Here is a 9,457-nt window from a genome sequence, read left to right on the forward strand (position 1 = left end):
TTAGCCGCCACGTGGGAATAATTTAGAACTAGCCAATAGCGGAGAACAAATTTGCATGCGGGTGGCGGGAACTCCTTTGCACCATGCATTTCTCTTGCAACTTGAGAAATGCACCCTGCAAAGGAAGCTACAAATTGGCGGGAAATTCTCCCTTGCACCGGGGTTCTCCTCTGCAGCAGAAAACTCCACCGTGCAACGAAGCTGCAATTTAGCGGGAATAATTCTAGTGCCGAAGCACACACAAAATCATACCTTTGGGTTATGACACGCGTGAGTGAATCCAGAGCTCTGTCCCTGTCCTTAAACTGGGACTTAAGCGAAGTTTTCCTGGAAGTTTTCCAGCCTGCACCGCGACCATCTACAGTGTAAGTAAACAATCTTAAATCAACCATTAAGCGTCTGTGCCTAATTCTAGCGTGCCGCCTGCCTTCCCCGACCCGGCGTGTCCGGGCTGCTGGCCACAGCCCGCCGCATGAAAAAAATGGCCTCGGACCGCTCCCGGCCCGCACACTTGCATCCCTTCTCTGAGCACAAGGTTGCTGCGTTTGTGCGTGTGTGTTTAAAGTTATGGTAATGTTTGGATTTTTTTTGTTTTCTGTAATATATTTTATGAATAGTCCTATGACGTTTCATGGAAATTAGGTATGAGAGCTGTGTTTTCTTATTCTGGAATTGTGCTTTTATGGAAGACTTTTTTTTTTTTTTTTTTTTAAATATATAATCGGAGCTACCTGTAAATACCTTTTTTTGTTTCTATTTGCATTTTCTAAAATCCTGGTGTATTTTGTGGAAGAAAATTTGCACCAAAACAGTACAAATGGTGTACACTTGAGCTTTCACTATGTCAGATTAAGTTATTACTAGCACAAGTTCTCAAAACACTGCCTTTGCACACATTTGGTTTTGTAGCTTACAGTTCTCTTGCTAGTGTAAGGGCTACTAAGTTTAAGGATTCAGGAGTTCCCAGAAGCTGCTGTTTCTGATGTCCTTTGGTATAGGCTGGAGGGAGGAGCAGCTGGGATTAAGTTCGTGAAGTCCAGGAGCTGCTTGAGCATGCACCAAAAACTTCATTACAATATGGCTTCCATGTTCTACATGTCTGATCTGCAGAAGCTGCATCTCCTTATCCTTTGTACATGTCATTTCCCAGGTTCATGGTAAGGTTCTACTGGCGTCCTGGAAGGCTGTGTTGAATTGGAGTGTTCTTAGCCTGAAGAACTGTCCCTCTTCCCGGAGCTCTCTGGCCTCATTTTTAGAGGCTGCTAGACATTTATTCAGACACAGTCCTTCACCTTTCTGCTCCTTGCCCTCTTCTTTTTTTTGTACCAAGTATTATGGGGTAGATGAGAGGGGCCAGTCCTTTAGAACATTACCTGTTCAGGGCCTATGGAAGATGAGCAAACTAACATGCAGTTATCATGACACAGAATGTTTCCCCATCATGCCCCCACCCCCACCATGTTTTCACTATGCTATTTCAGCCTCTCTCAGCTTTAGAAGACCATGGAGATGGTAAGTTGTTTTTCTTCTTACTTCCTGTGCCCTGGGATCCTGATACAAGGGGCTGTCTGTACTTCTTCGATGCTGGGGCATGTGGTATGGATACTTTGATGGGTAGGTCTCCTCAGGGGGCATAGAAGATGTGGTGGTGAAGGGAGCCAAGGGAACTAGCCTGGGCACGCTTGTAATGATATGTCCTTCTCTACAGGCAGTCACTGCAGCAGAAGATACGGCACTTACCTGTGTAACTACTGGAGAAAAAAAGCGTTTGCATTTAGGAAGCAAAGACAAATTCATCGGGGTATGGCTAATGCTGTTCTCTAGGATGATCTCCTGCAACATGAAGGAAGACTGGAAGGGCAGAACTACCTATACTGGAACCAAAGGCAAAGCTGTTTGCTCTGTTATGTTAAAGCTCCAGTAAAGGATTTTCTGTGGCTTAACACCCATTTGTAGATCCCCTTGGACATGCACAAGTCCACTATGAAATCAAGAATTAACTGTAAGTCTTGAACACTGTCCTTTTGCCTCCTGTCTTTATGGATTTTGATGTGCATCCTGAAAAGTTTTTTGTTTTTTTTTTTTTTTACCTCATGCTTAATACCACAAAAAGGAAATAATTGGGTAAGAGTCGTTTTGCATCGTTCTAACATGCTGTTATAACGTTCTTTGGAATATACAATAGAACTTGGATCTGATACGGCAGCTCCAGATAGGGGTGGGGAAAAAGGTATATCCAAGATGCATTACATCCAGACAGTATTGTTTGGTTTTTTTATGAGTGGAAGAAATGAGCTGTTCTCTGCTTTTACCAACAGCTGTAGCACTGAGAACACTGTTAAGGAATAAGCTCTGCCTTGGGAATAAGGAAGTGGAGGGTCAGTCAGTTGGGCCCTCTGGTGGGCACATGGTGTTGGTGCTGCTGCTGTCACTGCTACCCTGGGGTCTGACCTAGTCCAAACTGCACAAGCTACAGCTGGAGACTCTTGCATCTTTAGGGGCATGTAGACCACAAAGTCCTCCTCCTACTTCAATATAGCTTCTGGCACTGCTTTCTTCTGCATCAGGCTTGTCTGATGACACCCTCCCTCCCCAGCCCCCTGTCAAGCAGCAGCTATGGCAACATGTAGTAATGATGGGAGTGGCAAACAGCCTGCTGAGGGGATAAATTGAGGTGACCGTGTAAGCAAAGGGTTGCAAGACAGCCCACAAGCAGGGCCACAACCTGAGCTGCTGGGAGACATTTCTTAGAAGTACATAATAAACACCATGTGCCACATGCCTCAGGAATTCACAAGTAGCATATTTTGTTCTGGAGTATTTTCTAGATTTATGTGCTGCCCATCCTAGAAAAAGACTTGGGACAGCCAAGACAAATACACTAAGTATGCAGTAAACCAGAGGAGGGACAGGGGACTGTGTTTGCAGCAGAGAGCTGCTTTATTCAGCTTAGAAGTGCAGGACACTTCACACCCTGCCTGCACTGCCAGAGCTGGAGGCACAGTCAACGTTACTCTCCACATGCCACAGAGTGGAGGGGCTTTCCCACTTCCAAAAGGCCACAGAAGATCTCTGGCTCTGCAAGCTGAATGAAATGACTCTATGGGCAGGAGGCAGCTGACCATGCTTTTTTGACCTGCTCCATAGCATGGTACATTAGAAAGGTTCCACTGTTAACTTGTCTAGTGCTATGATATGCTGTGAAACACAACTCCATAACACTGGTTGATGGAGAATGCTTACATTCTCACAGAATTAATACTGTGTGTTGAACTGGTGGTCACTAACCCCTGGTGCAGTTGCCAACGGGAGTACATGGGATGAAGGAGGAGGTAGGGAGGTCTCTGGGTATGTAACAGCCTGGCGCACTGGAGAACCTTTACATTCCCACAACAATACTATGTTTTACAACAGATTTCTCTCCTTCGCATAGGTCTGGTGAACACTTTGAGCAACTGAGTTTGCATTAAAACTCTCGCCTCTGTCTAATGAGGCAACATCTGGCAGTCACCCAGGAGAAAATATATTTATCATGGTATTTAATATACTTCAATTTTATAATGTGCAGAAAGAAAGATCTTATTTCCAGCACCAGCAGGCTAGTATCAGAGCAAAGGGAGACTAGCTGGTAGACATACTCTCTCCTTATCAGAGGCCTTGTTGACCCACAGGCTGGGCAGCCTCACTTCCTTCATGTTCTCCACAATCAAGTGTGGCTCAGTAGGCATCCTAGGCCAAAATCCTGTTTAGTTTATGATATGGAGAGGACTGCGGGAAGTCTGCTTTTTATCCTTCACTTCCTTGCAAGCCAACTCCAGCTCCTTGCTCTTGATATAGCATTGCTGGTCACCCTGGGTGTGAATTAGATATGTTGTTAGCAATGGCTTTATATACATCCTTATTGCAAGGGCTTTTCCCAAGGGCTTCCTGAACATCTGCAGCACCCCCACCCCTTCCCCCAAGGTTAGACAAGCCAAGACTTCAACATGGCTCAGGCGCAGAAAGTATGTGTAGTCTAGAATCCAGTAATGCTATTTATTGTATGGTGATGCTGACTGCAGGATTTTACGCATGGCCTGTTCCCATCTGTGCAACAGCATTTAGAGGGTGATGATATTCAGTCCATATTACCCCAGAATAACAGGGCACACAGGTAAACAGACCGGAAGGATGGTAGTTAGATGGCTATTGCACAGTACAGATACACTCACATAGTATAAGTCTGTACTAACTGCAGTGAACTTAATTTACTTTTCAAGCAGTACACTGTACATACTGACTGAAGAGTTAAAGTGGCATCATAAATAATTGCAGTGTAACATGAACTATTAAATGCATGTGGGACTTTATCTAGACAAAGTGGGTCAGTCTCTAAAATGTTGTCAGACAAGCTATGGTTATAATTTCCTGACTCTAAAGGGCAGGCAAAACTAGTTCAGTGCCAGCTGTCCCATATCCAGAAAAGGAACAGGTGAACAACAAACAGTTTTTTGGGGGGACACACAATCTGCAAGTAGGCTTCTGCATAAGGTGTGGAATAAGGACACTGGCATTCAGCTCTAGAAGGATAGAGCAGTCATGGGGAAAAGTTTATGAAAAATAATTTTAAAGGCTGCTAACTTTTAACTTGAGTTAACTTGAAAGTTAAATATTTCCACTTTCAACTAGTTACAAGGTAAGTTTAAAAAGACAGTAACTAGTTAAAAGGTAAGTTGATTTGTGAGAAATGCGTGTACCACAGTGAATTGCCTCGTAGCATCATTTTTAATTTTCAAATGCAATGAGTGGGTTTCATTTCCATAAGCCCACAGAAGCACACTAATTTATTTGGAACTCACCCTGCTGTTACCTGAAAACAATGTTATACTTGTCATACAGTTTTCAGATTAACAATTTACCAATACCTATGTAATGTTAGATCCTTCTCACCTTTGCCATGTGACGTACTTTTTAAAAGTCAATGCATCATATATACCAGAATAACAGAAAGGAGATATTCATAGACAGGTGACAAATGAAAGCTGTTTCCACAGAAAAACTCTGTTGTTGCAATTTTTATTGCTCAAAAGGGTATGGAATACATCGGAATTAGAAATAATGAAAGTGTCTGAAAAGCAAAATTGGACTGAGAAAATCAGTTTAAATGAGAGAATGTTCAGTTGCATAGCAGAAACTGTTTATTGAACTTCAGCAAAAGCTGCATTTCAAAATTTACACCTGACAACTTTCCTCTTTTGTTTTGCAAAACTAAGCCCCCACTACTGAACAGTCGCTCTACATGGGCAGATGAGGGAATGCTTGTGTTATAACAAATTAATAGTTTTTTCATAGTAGGTGACACCTCAGATAAGCTTCTCACAGATGAGAAGTAATACTCAACTCCCTGGGCCCTGGTTCTGATCTTCATTAAAATTAAAGTCATCATCTGCTTCACCCTTACTACTTGCTCCCACTCTTATTGGGATCAATGTCTCTGCTTGTTTGTGCTTGTTCCCTCTCCTGCAGCCAACTGGCTGCACTGTTGACTTCTGCAAATGTACAGAAAATGTCAGCATGAACAAAAGAATTCTGGGACTTGTAGTTCTTAAGAGACCATATCTCATAGGAGGGCACACTACTGTGTGTCTAAAACAAGAAGTCCTAGCATTTCAATAAAGAAATACCATTCCATGCAAGTCCTAGAGAGTGGCTATGTCAGGATCTGGCTTTCCCAGAGTTTAACTTTTAACTTGTACTTTTAAAAAAGTTAAAGTTAACCTTTTTTTAAAACTCTTTTAAAAAGTTAAAGAAATGGCCAACTTTTAACTTTAACTAGTTAATTCCCATGACTGGGATAGAGGATTAAAGGTATTTGGAACTTTGATATACAAGGAAATGCCTGTAACAAATAACTCCTGCTCACCTTTGGCAGGTTAGGGTCTTTATTGTGTCAGGGTTGATGCAGTACAGACCCTAGTTTTATGTAGAGTTTAGATTATGGTTTGTATGCAATGGTTTGGATAGGGGATGATCCTGCCTCATCCCCTATCCAAACTATAATCAGGAGGTTGGACTAGATGACCTCTGGAGGTTCCTTCCAGCCCTACTTCTCTATGATTCTAAACTGCCGAGATCCTCCTGCTGGAATAGATCTTGATTTATCTACGCCCCCCCCCCACCCCCTTTTTGGCAGGAGTGCCCATCTAACTGGTCCACATGCTGAGTTTTTTTTGCTTAGGCAAGAAGCTCACACATCAGTCAGGTTTGCTGGTCAGACCTACTCTGGCCAGTGTTTTAGCAAAGTCTTTTTGTGTGAGCAGTATATATTGAGCAACGTTCCGGTGAGGCCTACAGTCAGTTGATCCAAAAAGTCTGGGAAACATTGCTTTAATTCAACCTCTGTGATTATTAAATAGGCATTTAGTTGTAATAGTGTCACTTTTTTTTCCTTTGACTTTGTCCTTTTTACTAGTGCTGGGAAGAGACCATTTGTGTAGATGTTGCTGGCATCCTTATTTTATTCAGGATGCGGTGGGAGTTGCTTGTCCTTCATCTCTCCCTTGAATTAGCAGAAAACCTGAATAGGCATGAGGGGTAAAGATTCCTTTTAAAGTCAAGGGGCTGAAGAAATCCAGTTCTGAGGAGGTGGGGGTTATATTTGTTGTAACGTTTTTTGTTGTACATGCCATGTAAAGTGTTATTTGCTTTGCAACACAGTGTCATAAGTTGTCTCCCAAGTTGCAAAAGATGAGTATTAGTAGTAGTTGTGCAAGAGCATTAAAAAAAATTTACAACTGTCCAAGCATGATTCATAAAATACTTGAAATGTAAAATAAGTACTGAAAACACTTAACAGTAGCATCTGTCCTCAGACTGTAGTAAAAAACATTTTAAATACATTTATTTTTTTCGGAGTTTGATAGCCATATGGCTCAGCCCACTTCTGTACTTCTGGTGTTAATACTCTGACAATGACAATCAGCCAAAAGCTATAGTGCTGAATTGAATATCTTCATGCAGGTAGAAAAATGCTCTGTACTCCACACATTTTAGTAAAGGGTGGAATCTTTGGGTTCTATATTGTATTTCTTGCTAATTCATATAGAAGCAAGGATCTAACAGTGCCTGTGTTTGTTTTTGTGTTTAATTTTCTTTTGACTGGTTCTCTCTGGGTTTTGGGAAGGGAGAAAGCAATGAAAAGATTGGTAGCATCAAAGCTTCTTAGGAACCAAAACCAAATGAAGGTGGTCTTGATTTCCTTCCCATCCAGCTCTGTAAAGGTAGCGTGCACAGAAATGAGAAGAAAAAATAGTTTGCATATTCTGTAGCATGTGCTAATTTTTATTGTTGTATTAATACATTTGTATCAGGTTTAATGACTACCCACAGATTTTATTCCTCTCCATTCCCCTGCTTCTCACAATTGAATGTTTTATTGATTAATTCTAAAGCTAGGGCTTTTTGATATTCACTGTTCAATGATCCATCATGTAACTGTAACTCGTTACCAAATTTGCCCATTACTTTGCGGTGTGCTCATTTATTAGGGATACGTTTCTGGGGTCTCTGTAATTCTATCAATGTGCTACTTGTGTTTCTATACGGAGCTGTACATCTCCCTTCTGCAACTCCTCACTCCCAGTGGAGCCATCTTGCAGGACTCGGTTTCATTGGGGCTGGGTTCCTCCAGTCACCAAATCAGTCACACACGCACACACATTAACATGACACGCCTGACCCAGCCAGGTTGATCAGCATGGACAGGCTGACACCTTCACATGCCAAGAATCAGTTCATCAGAGCAACAATAAACTGCAGTCGGGCACACAGGTGAACAGAATACTTCTGAATCCGGCTGGGTGTCCAGCTGACACCTTCATGGGCCAGCATTCAGTTCATTAGGGCATGTCTGAGTCAAACTAGGTCAATCAGCCTGTACAAGCTGATCCCCTTATGTGTTTCAAACTCAGCATGTCCCAAGCTTTAGCCCCTTGATGAGCAGGCCCCACAGTATTTTTGGGCTTCACAGGGATCTTTAGCTTGGGTAAAAGAAGTATTGCTGCAGAGCAAGTGGGGAAGGAAAGTAGAGAAGGAAAAATATACCCAGTTACTACCAGTTTGACTATAAAAATTATTTACTGCTAAGTATATGAAATAATATAGAATGGTACTAGGAGTAATAGACATGCAAAGGAAAAACAAACACAATTACAGTATTACCCTAGTTTTACTAAGTATTGAGGGAAACAGCTTCAGCTTTTCTGAACCTGAACTGTATTAGTTATTTATGCCTAGAGAAAATAAAGAGAATGCTGGGCTCTCACCAGGCCATGGCATTTGGGCTGCAAAGCTGACAGGTAAAGGCCATAGCACGATCCTTGAAGGGAGATGATCTGTTCTTCCAGCATCCCAAGAACAATGGCAGATAGTGTTGGCGCACACACTGCTGCTTTTTTACAGATTTTTATACCCTCAGTTCAGCTTCTTCAAAGCATTTTCAATAGTGTAAATCATTGTCTTTTCAATTGACAAGGGGTTATCTGGTTTGGAGCATCTCAAGAAACTGATTGATAATCAGGAAACACAAGCTTAGGAAGTATCCAGACACTTGACAGCCATCTTGAAATTCCTATGGATAGCAGATATACTGATGGACTATCTCATGGTTTCTTCAGAAACAACAGATAGCTTGCAGCATCAGGGTTTTGGATTTTTACTTGTTGTAAACAAGCCTCAGCTTAGCATGACTTTTCCACATCTTACTATAGTCTTTTAACAGACTTAGGGCAATTATTGGAGTGTTCATAACCTTTTGTGGAGAGGACTTCATAGTTTCATAGTAGCTAGGGTCAGAAGGGACCTGAACAGATCATCTAGCCTGACCCCTTGCCACAGGCAGGAATGAATGCTGGGTTCACAAGACCCCAGACAGGTGATCATCCAACCTTCCACCAGTCATCCCAGGAAAAGTATGACAACACTTGTGGTCAGGGCTCCAACAGGCTGGATGCTGTGATGAACCCTTTACCATTGTTCAAATGTTGCCCATACCTGCTCTGACTTGGTCTCTTTGCCTCAGCATTCCCTAACCCAGCAACTGAGTTTTAGTCAATCAGGTTTAAATAGGCCTCCCATACTGGGACCGGGGAATGTATGGCCTGAGATGCCTATTAAACTTAGAGGTGTGTGTCTGAGGTGGGGGGCGGGGGGGGAGTCCTTTGTAAATCCGGACTAGGGAATGTATGGCTCGAGATGCCTATTAAACTTAGAGGTGGGTGTGTGTCTGGGTCCTTTGTAAATCCAAATTAGAACTGGTCTGATAAATGCTGAGCTGGGTGTGTGTAAACATGGGTTGATTAGCATTTGGAGCACAGATTCCCCATCATGTAGTGCTCCCCTGCTTCTCTGATCCCAGAATTCACTGCAGTCTCTGCTTCAGGTGTTCTGTTCTCCATCTCCCATGTAAATGAGTTGTCAT

The sequence above is a fragment of the Alligator sinensis genome, unplaced genomic scaffold (assembly GCF_000455745.1).
Source record: "Alligator sinensis unplaced genomic scaffold, ASM45574v1 scaffold246_1, whole genome shotgun sequence".
In the NCBI taxonomy this organism is placed as follows: domain Eukaryota; kingdom Metazoa; phylum Chordata; order Crocodylia; family Alligatoridae; genus Alligator; species Alligator sinensis.